The sequence below is a fragment of the Protopterus annectens genome, chromosome 5.part0 (assembly GCF_019279795.1).
Source record: "Protopterus annectens isolate FY-2018-M chromosome 5.part0, PAN1.0, whole genome shotgun sequence".
In the NCBI taxonomy this organism is placed as follows: Eukaryota; Metazoa; Chordata; order Ceratodontiformes; family Protopteridae; genus Protopterus; species Protopterus annectens.
In genome coordinates this window covers 563,179,698-563,195,463 of record NC_056735.1, presented here as the reverse complement: position 1 = coordinate 563,195,463, position 15,766 = coordinate 563,179,698, and positions in this window count along the sequence as shown.

Below are 15,766 nucleotides of genomic sequence, written 5' to 3'. Positions count from 1 at the left end.
ATAAAACTGATTTTTACAATATGTGATTCAAACCTATGCATAACAGACAAAACATTTTTTCCACAGCAGTGATTTTTTTTTATCACTGCCACAAAAGAAGTGCTTCTCAGACATTCTCATGAATTATATATAAATGCACATGACAGATTGAGGGGTAACCATGCAAATGTGGTACCTGACAAGATTCTGGTTTATACATTCACATGTGCAGATGTCTTATTGAAGTTTGAAGGCCATCCAAGGGCAGATAGCACAATTATAATTATAGAAATAAAGTAGTCAGCATACCCTCACTCATACATCTAATTCATATCAGCCCCACTGCTATACATACTTATTGTCATTTACAATTATGTTTAATTTTTATGCAATATTTAATATAAACTGAAAAGGAATAAGAGTAAAAGTATTTGGAATTTCTTGTATTAGATCCCAGGACCATCTGTATTACAGCCCTAGACATACACCTGCTGCCACAGGAATAGTAAAAAAAAGTTGGATATTTTCTTATTCATTATTAACTTTTGTGTTTTAACTGCAGCCCAACACTGCTTAGCAGGTTTAGCCAGTGCCCAACATAGTTGATAGAATGTATCCATTTTGAAATTGTCTACTATTTGCTTCCTCTCTGCAAGTGTTCTAGACTTGTAGGTGTTGGGGAAGACTGCTAACTGTCTTGCAACATCATTAATCAGCACTGGGTGATGGAAAGCAAAAGATGCAACAGTGTAGCCTTCTTTAAACTGAGAATGTCTCCATCCTGTTTGCAGATGTTCTGTGTGCTTCTTGTGTGGGCCATTAGTCCAGGTTTGCCTGATGGTAAGGGTTGCATAAACAAGACAAGCAAAGCTAAACTTGTTTTAGCCTTGTGAGCAGTGTTTATCAGATTTCATCCTTAAAAGACAAAGTGGGACTTGAACCATGATCTACAAATAATATATACAGTGTGGATTAATATGATTAGAAGATGTGCTACACACAGGTGATTTACAGTTGTAGATAATGTACTGGTTATCAAAGAAGTACATTACATGACATTTATTGTGTTTATCCATTTCCTGTGTTTCTGCTAAGCTATACACCATGCAAATACTGACATTACAAAAAGAAATCTATAAAATAAGAAACACTACCAGATATTTGTTAGCACGCATGAAAGATTTTTACACAAGTGTGGATTTGAACTCTCACACCAGTGATCCTTTGAAACACTGTAAGGGTATCTTATCCCTCTTTGCCAAAGAAACAGCTTTGCAGCAGAGAATGAAACTCATTGTAAATATAAGCAAGTCTAAAAATTATACACAGTATTAACAAGACAAATAGCACTAGTACATTTTTGAGTTGTTTGTACATGTATTAATTTCAGATGTAGTGTAACGAGTGATCACACAACCATTTACGACTATTGTTTGCAGAAATGCAGCTGTGTTTTATCTCTGTATGGTGTTCATTATTCTCTTATCTGAGCAGTAGTCTAAGACATGCAGTCTGTAAGACATTTTGTATTATTGTCCTTAAAATGTGTGATAATATTAAATGCTAATAATATACAGTTTTCAACAAATGCAAGGGAGGTTGGATGTTACTGAACAGAAACTGTAAAATGTGCACTGCTTACTTACATTTAAAACCTTGTTACAATTACTTATATACTTTGCAAGTCTACCTGGCTGACATACCCACTGGAGGTAAGGGAGTCTGAATTGCTGCTGTGTTTTCCTTCTCCCTAACAGTAATCATTCACAGTTGCAATCCATTATCAGCAGACACTGAAGGAGTGCCTGCACTATGTTTACATCTACCACAGAGCCAAGAATTTGGGATTCAGCAATTCTAATAAGTTGACATCTCAGTTGCATCTTCACCATGCTCATAGGCCTGAATCTACATTAAAAGGTAACCATTTAGCTAGGGAACCAGAAGGTGAGGTGACTTGTTTATGTGGATAACACAGAAGATTACTATTACTTTGGATTTACATGCACAGAAAACTATTGATCTTGGTAAGGTATGGTTGCATTTTTCAGTTATATACTGGATATTCTCACTTGTCACTAGGAAATATATATATATATATATATATATATATATATATATATAATATATAATATATATATATATATATATATATATATATATATATCAGTACACACATTAGCAAATGCTACTTTTATCTGTATGCACTTCTGACGGTATTGAAATTTTTGTCAAGGCATCTTACTTTCTCAAATGCACAGCCTTATTTAGTTTTCATCACAAGTGTCAGTGTTACAACTGTTTCTCTTTACACTCTTCTATTGGTATTTCAGTGAAATGTAAATATCCTATATTGTCAATGACACAGGGTTATTAGCCTTCTTGGATGGCCCATAGAAACCTCTGGGGGAGTCCTGGCCACAGATAGAGGTAACTGGCAATTGCGTAAAAATGAATATTATGTGGTAAATATGTACACATGTTTTTGGGACAGTTTGTTTGATAGCACTTATAACAATTCACTGATGTTTTATTCCTTTGTTTGGGACAGAAATGTCATTTCCCTGTTGTTTTGGGGGTGGGGTAGCCGAGTTCCATCTCTGTGTTGCCACAACTAAAATGTTTTTACAGAGGTTTGATTTGCTATTACTACTCCTTGTTTTGGATCAATCATTTGTTTGTGTATGACTGTGACATTTTACAAACACATAAACTTTTTTTTTATTTGAATAGCTTGAAATTGTGTTATATCTAACCAGGAGTTTTATTTGTGTGATATTTATGTGTATTATTCCTCTTTTGTGTTTTATGTCACCTAGGACTATAGCACAGTATTTGTTGTAAAAAAAGCACCCACCTTATACTTACTTACATTACCAAGTAACATTATGCAAGGATATGCCATTCATTTGTATTCATACACATTTATTTTTCTATTCCAGGTTCAACTCTTACTTTGGAAATCCAGCAATTGCAAGACTTTTAGTTCAGGACTGATTCTGTCTGATGTTAGCTGTACATAGCCATTACATAGGCAAATAAAGAGTGTGAGTGTTACCTGGCATCGATGTTACTGTATGTGTGTGCTTAGGATGAAGGTTTTAGCCCATTAGGTGGTGAGTGCGTGTGCTATCTATTGCCTCTTGATCAGTGAGAGGATATATTGTGCACGTCTATGCTTGCCTACATCCACAGCAGCTGCTAGCTTGCCCTCTGACTCCTAACTTGCATATGGCTATGGTGAACTTGACAGTGGGGGTGGGATGTGTGGCTCTTCCTCTTACAGTTTGTGCTGAGGCTGTTTTCTAAGGATAAGGTTGTGGAGCATGGTACAAATGGCATATATTTCATTACATGTACAAGGATTGTACTGCAGGGCCCCCCAGATGTATCTATGCACAGGAATCATGACTTCAACAGACCAAACACACACTCTATATTTCTTGTTTGAATATGGGCCTCATTATAACCTTATTCATTTGGTGTGTGTGCATTTCTGATGGGCATCATCAGATGCAGTTCCAGTGCATAACCTGCTTCCCCCAGTAAATGACTCTGTGAGGTATCTCCCCTAGTAAACATCTCATATAGTTGATAATTGTGCCAATATGTGAGTTGTGGTAACTTTATTTGTATTCTTTTTCATTTGTCTCAGAAAAAGGGACATGAAGGGTAAATATGAGTACTTTAAGAGCATATCCTTCATTATGAGGGATTGTGTCTATTGTAATAAACTCTAGCAAACATCCATTAATTAAAATAATGTGTATGGTACAAATGATGTTTCTTTTCCAGAATAGTATCTAAATCCTTACAGAGTTGATACATTCCTACTTTACATTAACAACCAATGTCAGATAGTGAGGTTAGTCACTGATACCCTCTATATTTAGATTTATTTCATGCCTGTTTTTGTTTTTCTCAATCATGTGGGCAATAAAGTGTGAGTGAAACAATCCTAGTAATAAATTCAAGTTCTAGAACTTTGAAAGGGTATAGATGGCATATATTAAGTGGCATGATCTGTTAAAGGAGTGAATATAAATTATTTGAACTTTTTAGATATTCTTAATGCCTGTTTTACTATGTTTGTACCAGTGCAGACAAAGCGCTGCGTAGAAAACAATCATAAATAAGCTTTTAAGGTAAATTTTAGCATAACTTGGATGAGCAATAGGAAAAATAACACTAGTAAAATTATAAGAAAATGACAGGCAGTGAAAAATACTTGGAACATATTTACACTTCATTTGAGAATTGTTGATTAAAGTAAAGACAGCTATACAACTGTTTATGACTATGCAAACAAAGCAAGATAGAAGAAACTGGAGTTTCTGATTAAATATGTTTACAATAAATAAGGCTGTCATTTTAAATGAATGCATTTATAGAAAAAATGTGAATGCAGTAACTGGATTCATTGCAATGAAAAAATTATGGAAGCTGTTGTGAAAGTGTATTGTTATAGGTCCCTTTAGTTAGATAACATCATATGGCACTCCTCTGAAAAATTAAAAATAAAACAGTAGAACTACGGCTATTACTGTTTAACCAGTCTAAAAATAACAGTAGCATACAGGATATGTGAATACAGGCAATTATTGTTTCCATGAACCAGGAAGACTTGTATCAGGTTTTTAAATTTTTAGAGTGATAAGCTTAAGCTTGCGAGTAATCAAGCCAAAAACAATGCACTGTTGTTTACACCTTGCTTACCTGACAAAGAATAATGAATGTCTATGGCATACAGATTTTATCCAATGATATGGTGACTCATACAAGAACAGGCATTATAAAATGCATCATCTTATTTTGCTTTTCAGTTTGAAACATGCTGAGCATAATCACATAAAGGAGAAAACAAACATATAAGCAATTTGGTGTTAATCTTCTACCTTCTCTTATTATGTAAGATGTGAGTAAGCTGACATAGAAACTGCTACATAATTAAACAAATACTGTAGAAGGGGGGGGGACTTAAATATGACATTCAAAGTCCTCCCTCATCTTTTATTACTTAATGGACAAAAATTAATTTTTAAGAAGAAAGCCCCTAAGGGAAAACAGCATGCCCAACACACTAGTCATAGGTGACTCGATAGTGAGACACACTGATGTCCCACTCACTAGGTTGAATAAGGAAAAAGTAACAGCTGCCTGTCAGGTGCCAGGATCCACCACATAATGCATGCACTCAGGTCCCTCAACAACAGGTACAAATATGACTCTGTCATTGTGCATGTGGGTGTGAATGACCTGAGACGTACCTCCCTGGACAACATGAAAAGAGACATGGAGGAGCTCTCGGATTATGTAGTCCAGGTGGGTATAACCCTAGCCTGAGCAGCATCCTACCATCACCTGGAATTATACCACAGTGCAAGCAGAAAATGATTGATTTCAACAACTGGCTAAGTTTCTGGTATCATTCTAAGGGGATCCTGTATCTGTCTGCATGGGATGACATGATAGACAGATCTTGATGCTTTGCTAGAAATGGACTGCATCTGTCACCCCTGGGCTTCCGGATACTGGGCAATGCTCTTGCCACCCCTATAGTGCCTTTTTTAGGTGGTGTTCCAAAGACCAAATTACCACTGTAACAGCTACATACAAATGCAATCTGAGGGTCATGCTGCTCAATGCTAGAAGTCTAAATCTCAAAATGCACTCGCTCGAAGCATTCCTTAAAATGGAGTACATCAACATTTGTGCTGTAACAGAGACCTGGTTTAAAGCAGCAAAAAGCACCCCTGCATGACCAGGCTATAACTCATTCCACACCTTTTGGTTCCAGAACTTGGATTGAAGCTCCAAAGGCAGTGGCGTTTCCATATTCATAAAGGATGCTCACACCTCCAGACTGGTAGCCAAACATAATGCATCAGAGATACTTCAGGTGGAGCTAACATTGGGTAAGACAGCAATTCAGGTTGTAGCCTGCTATAGGTCCCAAACCCTGTCCCAAGAGTCACACTCCACATTCCTAAGAACCCTGGAGAATATTAGGGTCCAACCCAACACTCTCATACTGGGCGATTTCAACTACCCCTCCATTAACTGGGAAAACTACTCATGTACCAATACACGTGCCCATTTCCTGGAATTTATTAATTCCAATGCCTGGACCAGCTCATTCTTAAGCCCACTAGAGGTAGCAACATCCTTGACCTGCTTATTACTAACATGGGTGATTGTTGCTCTACACCAATAGTCAACTCCACCCTGGTTAGAACCGACCACAAACTAATCACCTGGGAAATACACCCCCCCCCCCCCGCAAAGGTAACCACCACAAAAAACTTCTCCAAAGCTAACTTTGGGTTCCTAAAACAGAGATGGCTAACTTCACAACATCCATACAAATGGAGAATAGTTGCATGACTGCTGAATCATACACCAATGCACTGTACGAACACGTACACAAATGCATGGATCTCGCCATACCCAATAGAACCAAGACCTTCTCCTCCAAAAAAGGAAGCCAATCTGATAGTCCCCTGCCATAAACAAACTCTACAACAGAAGGAGGAAACTGATGCGGAATAAGGTGAAGTCCCAAGACTGGAAAAACTCCCTTATCAGCCTCAACAAAAAGTTGAGATCTCTCATCAAATCCTCTAAAGCTAGGTATGAAAACAGGATTGCAGCATATTGTAAAGACAACCACAAGGTCCTCTATAGTTATGTAAAGAATCTTCACTGCAATACCCAGATTTGCTCTGAGCTACTGCACAATGGTACCTGCTATATAGAGTCAACAGATATTGCCAATATACTGGCTGACAGATTCAGTGCCAACTTTAACCCTATCTCCCCCCCCAAAGGACCAATCACAATACCAGTAGATTGCCAGGCACCCAGTATTACTGCTGCACAGGTTAAAACAGCATTGTCCAAGGCCAAGAACACAGATTCTATGGGACCTGACAATATCCCTGGCTGTGTTCTACATGAACTACAGAGTGAACTATCACCTCACCTGTGTGCCCTGTTCAACCACAGCCTCACCTCAGGCTTTGTCCTTTCTGAATGGCGCACTGCTACAGTTATGCCTCTCCACAAAGCAGGAGTAATTACAGACCCTGGGAACTATCGCCCCATTAGCCTGATGAGTCTGATATGCAAAGCTATGGAACCCATCATCATGGACCTAATAAAGAAGAATATAGGGAATCTGAAAACTCTGTAACCCACACAGTTTGGTTTTGTGAAGGGTAGATCATGCCTCCTCAACCTGGTTGACTTCTTTGAGTCAGTCACCAGAGCTGTGGATGAAGACAATGTGGTTCATACAGCCTACCTTAATCTGGCCAAGGCCTTTGATACCATTCTCCACTTAGGAATCATAGAGAAACTCACAAAGCTAGGCATTAACCCATATATCACTAGGTGGGTTGCAAACTGGCTCACAAATAGAATCAGCTGCTTTCACACTGTGGGTTCTAAGTCAGACTGCTGACCAGTCATGAGTGGATTCCCACAGGGTTTGGTCCTCTGTCCTCTCCTGTTTGGTTTCTACTTCTCTGAAGTCCAGGCCAACATGAAGGGACTCTGGCTGACAAAGTCCACAGACGTTTGCAAGTTGGGAGCTACTATTAACTCCCCAAGTGATGTTGACATCCTAGAGAAAGGCCTCACTGAGACCAACAACTGGTGTCAGAACCATGGCCTTAAGCTCAATGTCAAAAAATGTGTCGTCATTCCATTTGGGAAAAACCCAGTTCCCATTAATTACCACATTGATGGTAGTCCACTGAACACAGAAGGTGTTATAAGAGATCTGGGAACACAGGTTGACAGCAACCTCTCTTTTGACCACCACATTGCTACTGTGGACAGAAAGTCCTTCTATGTGGCACATCTCATTACTAAATGTGTTGTATCCAGGAAGAAAGCGGTCATTGTCTCCCTCTACTGTTCCCTCATTAGGCCAATCATTGAGTACAATGCCCCATTTGGCATGTACCTCACTAGACACCTGCAACAACTGGAGAGGCCGCAAAAGTACCTCACAAAGGGGATCCTAGGCCTTAAACACTTGTCCTATATGGACAGATTCAAAAAACTCCAACTATTCTCTGTCTCATATCACTTACTTAGAGATGATCTCTACTTGACTTACAAAGCCATGTCTGACCCAGCTCTGTTAGAAATGCTACATCTAAAGAAATCCCAATCCCTCCACACCACATGTTCCAGAGACCTCTACCTCATTACCACAATCAACAGAACATGCTGGAGGGACAGGTTCATAACCCAGAGACTGTCCATGCTATGGAATAGACTTCCCATACATGTCAAACAGAGCACCTCACTGGCCCTCTTCAAGAGAAATCTTGATGAGTAGATGGGAAATAGAAAATTCACCCCGGGGATCACTCCAGTGGTTCTACTCAACAGAGGCACTGGGAAGTAAGGTCAGGTGGCACGATGCCGGGATAATCTTATGGGCTAGGCTTGTAAAGATATATGGTCTGCGATTCATAGACAATCATATATCCAGGGTCATTAGCCTAGTACACACCTATGAACTTATGAATCTATGAAGATGACGCAGGATATTGTAATTAAAATTATTCCAGAAAAAGCTTTAGTAAAGTTACTTGTAAAAAAATAATAAAATATTACATGCACTTCTATTTCAACCTTTATTAAAATTATGGAGATACCCTAATGTACTGGATAAACCTTCTGTTCAAATACACAAATGAAATTTGCTGATATAGCTTACAAGTTGCAGCAGGTGACATTACTTATGTAGATTAAACAAAGGTCACCTTTCAACAATAGAAACAGGACAGGATAGATGCATCAGCAAATATTACAATTTCACTGTGCTTTCTTACCAATCTCAAATAAGTTATTTTCAAAAGACTCCATTTCATAGGTTCATCGGTAAGTACTAGGCTAGCTGCCCTTGTGGGCCATTGTAATCCTATCCAATTTCCTTTTTTATCATTTAATTAACCTATCCCATACGGTCAGAGACTGGCCTTAAACACTCCATGGTCAATAATTGTGTATTATCCCTAATGAGAATAACTGAGGTCATCACAATGTTTTATGGGATCCATGCATAGGATAAGGCATTTGGAGCTGCCTCGGTCAACTAGTAGTAGAGGGTTAGTCATGGGCTAAATTTTGTGTTTCCCATCCAAAGATAAAAATTGCACTTGAACCTGGACAGGAATGAACTTTGTTTTATAGGGATGGGGAGTCAGTTGACAAGTATTTGTATACTGTAATCAGGGTTGTAGTTTTTGATATAAAATAAAAGTTAATAAAATGTGAAACATGAAGAGATTTCTCACCTTATCAGACCTGGCATAAGTTTATAAGCAACAGTACTAATCAGCTTACTTACTCAGTATTACTTTTATCTCAATTTAACCATTCCAGTAACTTAAATAGATGTCACTGTGGTTTAAATTTAGAAACAATGAGAATAGTTATATGATCTCTTCAAAACTGTTTTACTGAAGTTTAGAAATGGTCTCTAATACCACATAACTGATAAGGTAATGTGTTAATGAAAACAAATTGTGTATAATAAATATATGTTAACCTATAAATACTTAGCCAGTTGTTAAAGAGAAAAAATCATTAGTTCAGACTTAATTAAGAAGCTGAACTTAGAATTTATATATTGGCAAGAACAATATATATTTTCTAAGCATAGAGGCTTTTACTGGAGCAGAGACTTGATTGCTTAAAAAGTAGTTGGTGTGTGTTACTTCTGCAGAGGAAGTTTTGCATGCTTTTTTTAACACAAAAGCCACTATATATCTATATAGGTCCCCTTCAGATGGTCGAACTTTTAACAGATCGACTTTCGTATGGCCGAGACCATATGATCGACCTTTTAAAAGCACGACCGATCTGAATGGAGATCTCAATACAGTGCGGAATGGGAAGATTTCCCGTTACCGCAATGTAGTGTAATCTCGGAGTTTGTATATTTAAGTAGTGGGTGTGTGTGTGTGTGTGTGTGTGGGGGGGGGTGCAGCCCCCCATGTGTGGGGTACAGGGAGGCTTACCCCCTGCTAAACAGAGTTAGTTTTTTTTTTTGGTGTATTATGGTGTTTACTTTACATGGTCAATGTTTCAAATGTTTGATCATATGGTCTCTGCCAAATGAAAGTCAAACATTTGAGTTGTCAATCATGTAAAGTAGACCCATATATATATATATATATATATATATATATATATATATATATATATATATATAAACGGTTCCCATTCAGAAGCCTGAAACATCATAAGCCTGAAAATCAAAATCCTGAAACCAAAAGCCTGAAAATTCAGAATCCTGAAAACTCAAAATCCTGAAAGCCCAAAATCCTGAAAGACCAAAATCCTGAAACTCAAAATCCTGAAAACACAAAATAGACATACTGATGTCATTGTGGCTTTGCTATTGTTAGCCCTGTGGTGTTAGGTCATGCGTTGGGGTCAGGTAAGTGTGCGGTTGGTTTTATTTTAGGGTTAGGGCGGTTTAAGTGAGTTAGAGTTAGGGCAGGTTAGGCATGTATGCAATAGTGACAAATATTGGGGTTAGGGCGGTTTAAGTGAGTTAGGGTTAGGGCGCGGGTCAGGTGAGTGTGTGATAGTGACGGACCTTAGGGTTAGGGTTAGGGTCAGGGTCAGTTGGTAGATATTAGTGTCTTTATAGTGACATATTAGCATTATTTGTGTTTTCAGGATTTTGAGTTTCAGGATTTTGGTCTTTCAGGATTTTGGGCTTTCAGGATTTTGAGTTTTCAGGATTCTGAATTTTCAGGCTTTTGGTTTCAGGATTTTGATTTTCAGGCTTATGATGTTTCAGGCTTCTGAATGGGAACCATATAAACATATGGTCTGCGATTCATAGACAATCATATAAGCTTTGCACAAAGCCTAAATTAGTGTGATGAGCAGCCATGGAAAGGTGCTTCCATTCATAATCATAGGATGTAAACAAAATGGCTTGCTTAGAGGCAAAACAAAGATATGCACCACACTGTACCCTGAAATATTAAGGGCAAATACAGTGAAATAATTCTAAGGAGGGGATGTGAAATTAAATAGTGCACAAAGAATATTTTTTTTTGTTTGTTTGTTTTACTGCATAATAATTAACAGGGAAGGGGAAACTGGTAAAGTGTAGTCTTATACCACAAGCAAATGTGCGGAAGTATCAAAGAAACTTTTTTAACATAAATCCTGCCATACTGATGTAGTGGAAATTAAAATATCAATGACAATACTTGTGCTATGCACATAAATAAAAATGTACATGCTAACAAAGGATGGGATAAAGTTAGAAAGCTGCAGTGTAACAAAGTGGATTTAAAATGTAATACGCATTTATAAAATTGAGATAATCATTAGCAAGAACATAAGATACACTATGGAATTAATGCAAAGACCACATTTATGGCATATGAGATATATATACAGGGAATTAAAGCATACAAGCAGGCACACTGCTCTATTCTCCTTCTCAGCATGTATACACAAGACCAAATAGACCTTACTGCTGTAATGTCATGTCTATCAGATATGGACTTGCTTTTGTAAAGAAGTGTCAATGATACCCATAGGAAAGGGGTTTATCACCTATAAACATGTAATAGACAAGCAAGTGTTGCATAGTCATGGAAATGCTAAATAGTAATATAAGAACACACACCACACATAAGTTACAAATGACAACACAGACTGCATGACATTTTATAATTTCAAGTTTATAATTGCTAGTTTGCAAACATCTCATACACAATTATATTGTGCATTATCATGTTTAATTGCAGAGAACAATAACATAACAAAAATTCAACAGCACAACACACAAAAAAGTGTTGTAACAGAGGACCAATTACATGCCATACAGTAAGAAACATTTATGGAAGCCATCATCTGCATTTAAGTTGTATAGTGTGATGAAAACAATAGCAGTAATAAAGAAATGCCTGGATGAAGACCAATAATATAATATAATGCATAATTCATCTGTGAATAAGTAATGCCTGTGAGCAATGAATGGCATAGTAAACATTTGTATCATGTCTTTTCTGAACACATGCCAGGACAAGTACCACAGAGATGCATACCATTCATGGATGCCACAGAAATAAGCATACTGGTTATGCCATGAAGAACACCCTTGGAGGATTTACAGCATGTTCCTATCATAAGGGGTATGTATGCCCTACCTTACTATAAGGCCTGAAAAAGTGGCCCTTTGATTGTGTTATAAATACTTTCTGTATGTAAGGCACTGCTGTCTGATACACAGATGTTACAAGATTTAGTCTCCTCTCTGTTACATTACGGTCTCTGTAGACCTCTGTATTGGCTATCTTTGCCATATCAGATAAAAATGTAGGCTGTCACAAATAACTGAATTAAATGTGTGTATTAAGAAAGGCCTTATGCATATAATATGGACAACAGATTTTACTCAGAATGCTTGAAAGAACTATACATTTTACTGCCCACACAACAGTGAACAGTGTAATATCAATATTTCTTTGACAAGGAAGATGTTTCCATCATGTACAACACACACTGTGTCAGAAATGAACCACAGTCTATCTGTGTAGGTGTGCTATACAAGCCCGTCCTTGAAGCATGTGCCACAGGAGCACTCATAGTGCTACATGCCCGGAACGATCATTTCATTGCCATTCAGTCAAAACCTGTGATGATACATCATTGTTCAAAATAAAAAGCTAGATTAGTACATTCATGTTATGTTGCCTCTCTTTGACCTAGCAGAGATGGTGGAGGCATCTCCACTGTAGGTGGACACATTATAACTGTGGTGGGTGCCATTCTTGCAGTACAGTGTAAGGCCCAAAAATGCCAGCAAGCACTGAATGAGGATGTTGAACACATGACCATTTGAAGGCAGAAAATACATGATATTTTATGGGATGAATGTGCCACTGTAGAAGTGTGACCACAATTGTGAGATATGTTGGTAATTCTAGGCATTACATCATGTTATTGCTGCAAGGGATATGTGTGCCTGTAAGTGCTGTACTAAGGCAACAACATACAGCATGTTGTTTCATTCCCTTGTGCCAGAGGATATTGTTTCCTACGTATGTTATGTAAGGAAAATATACTCACATGTCATCACTTTAAATAAAAGCATTTCTTTGTGATAAAATATCAGCTTTTTGTAAAAAGTATTAAAATCTACACATGTATGCAGCAGATGTGTTTGACAACAGTGTTAGTGACATGTACAGTCACAATAAGACTGATACAATTTAGTTTGAGCAGCAAGGGCTGGATTTGAACTAACTACCCTAGATCACAAGCTACAGATTAGTGCCTGACTCACAAGCACCACTCAACATGTTGAGGTGCAACTGGGATAGTGCTCATTTAAATGGATGACATCATCACTTCTTATTAACTGGATGTTTATGGTAAAAAAGTGGTCAAAAGGCACAATAACACTGCAGCTACGTCATTTATTTATTTGAAGAGTAGTCTACACAGTGTGAGGGTGAAAGACATACAGCTGGACTCAAACATCCTACATATGTAGTTATACAATGTACAAAGTAATATATTTAAGTCATATAACACAGGATAATTTGAACTACAACTGTGAGATACTGCAGTTAAGGTTGCATTATGTAATCATTGTTTGGCCCAAAAGTTGTTTTCCCCTGGTGATGGTAAGATTTGCTAGTGTAACACTTTGCCACTGTAAATCCATCTCATAAGTGAAAGTGTATATAAAGGTGCTTGTGAGGTGGCCAACATTATATGACAGTCACACTATTTAAGCTGTCATGGACTTGAATGACCTATTATAGGTTATGTAATCTATACAGCACATTATCAGCAGACAGTGCCACAGGAGAATAATGAGTGCAAGTGAAGCATACATCACCTATGAATGGATGGCATCAGCAGTGTATTGCCAAGGAGATGTATCTGGTAAAATTACTTTTACAGCCATCTGGGGTTGTCATAGTTGCCACTGCAAATATGTGTAAACCAATATTGAATTAATTTACAGTCACATAGACACATGTAGAAGTTACACACTGTTGTATTTTAATCTCCTACCCATCTATTCACACATTTTAGAGAATAGTGTAAGAAATGCAAGACTCACAGGAGAAGTCTGACTCTTAGGGTGAGAGAGTGCACTTTTTGTCATGATGACTGTATCACTGTGTTCCAGAAAGGATGTTTCCTGACAAAAGGGAATAAGGGAGCTGTATGTATATTTAAATATATTCTCCTCAGGGGAAGTAGATGCAGAAAAGCATTATACTCATTCCCACACACAAGTTTCCCAGGTTAAAACATTTGAACTCCTTTCTATCTAGTTACACATTCTAGAAAGCACTGTACTAGTAACAAGCACCACAGGAGAAGTCTGATTATTAAGAGGATTGAGTGCCATTTTGTCATGATGACCTCATCACTGTGTTTCAGACACTTTATGTTTCAGTAAAGAGTTAGATAAGGGAGCTGTGTGAAGAGCTAAATGTATTCTTCTCAGTGAAGTAGATAAAGCACCAAGCATTACACACACTCTCAGACACACAAAAGTTTCATGTGTTGAGCATTGGATCTTCTGTCTATCTAGTTACACAGTCTAGGGAGCACTGTGTTAGACACAAGCAGCACAGAAGAAACCTAACTATTGGGGGGAGCACCTTTGTCATGATGACCTCATCATTGTGTTTCAGGAAGGATGTTTCAGTAAAAGGTGAGATAAGATAAGGGAGCTGTGTGAAGAGATACATGTATTCTTCTCAAGGGTAGTGGATACAGTACCAAATGTTTTATACACTCATACAGACACATATGCTTCCTATCTTGAACATTTAGCTTCCTACCTATCTAGTTATGCAACCTAGAGTGCACTATATTAGTAGCAAAAGCAACAGGAGAAGAATGATTTTAACAAAAGGGAAACAGCACATTTGTACTTCTTGAATACTGACAGAGATGGTACTGTGCATTTCAGGTTGTGCAACAAATGCATATGTGTGCACGGGACAAGGAAGCACCACTATTTGTATGTAATTACATACTTCTTTACTAACAGTTAGATACTGCCCTTCCCGTACATTGTTTTACTGTGAGGGGCATTGACATGTTTCACTTTATGGGTTGCCTTAGACATTCGCTGTTGTAAATCAGTGGATTGTCAAACTTTCCTGCAACCAAATGGTGAGATGATTGCACAATTGCATTGCATTGTCTCATACATGTATTATCTGCAAAGACAATACAAGTATACAAGTCATACATAGGACAATGCACTGAAGAATATCAATGACAGATTAAGTGAGAATACGTTAACCAAATGTGTAACACAGTTGCAAGTGTAAACAGTACAGAAAGACATACACTAAACAACTGAATTAAGTGAGTCTACACCACTCTGATATCAGGATAAGCTGAAGATAAAATTAATATAGACACAGAAATGTTGTTCAACCTAAACAATAATTATTTTATTTTATTTTTTATGTTACTCTGAGTCCAGCACTGCCAAACTGAATTGCACTGCTGATGGTATTAGCACATGGATAATCATATCTTGAACTGTTGAACTTAGAATGGAAATCAGCAGTGCTCTGTTTGCATTTTGCCAACTTTCACTCAAAGACTTGCTTCACAATAGGGAGCAGGCACATTAATATAGCAGAATAATAATGATGTGTTAAGGAAACATGTAGCCAACATTTACAGTAATAAGACTCAGACTAAACATTCTGATACTTTCTTCATCCATGTATATTCAAATGTTTAGAGC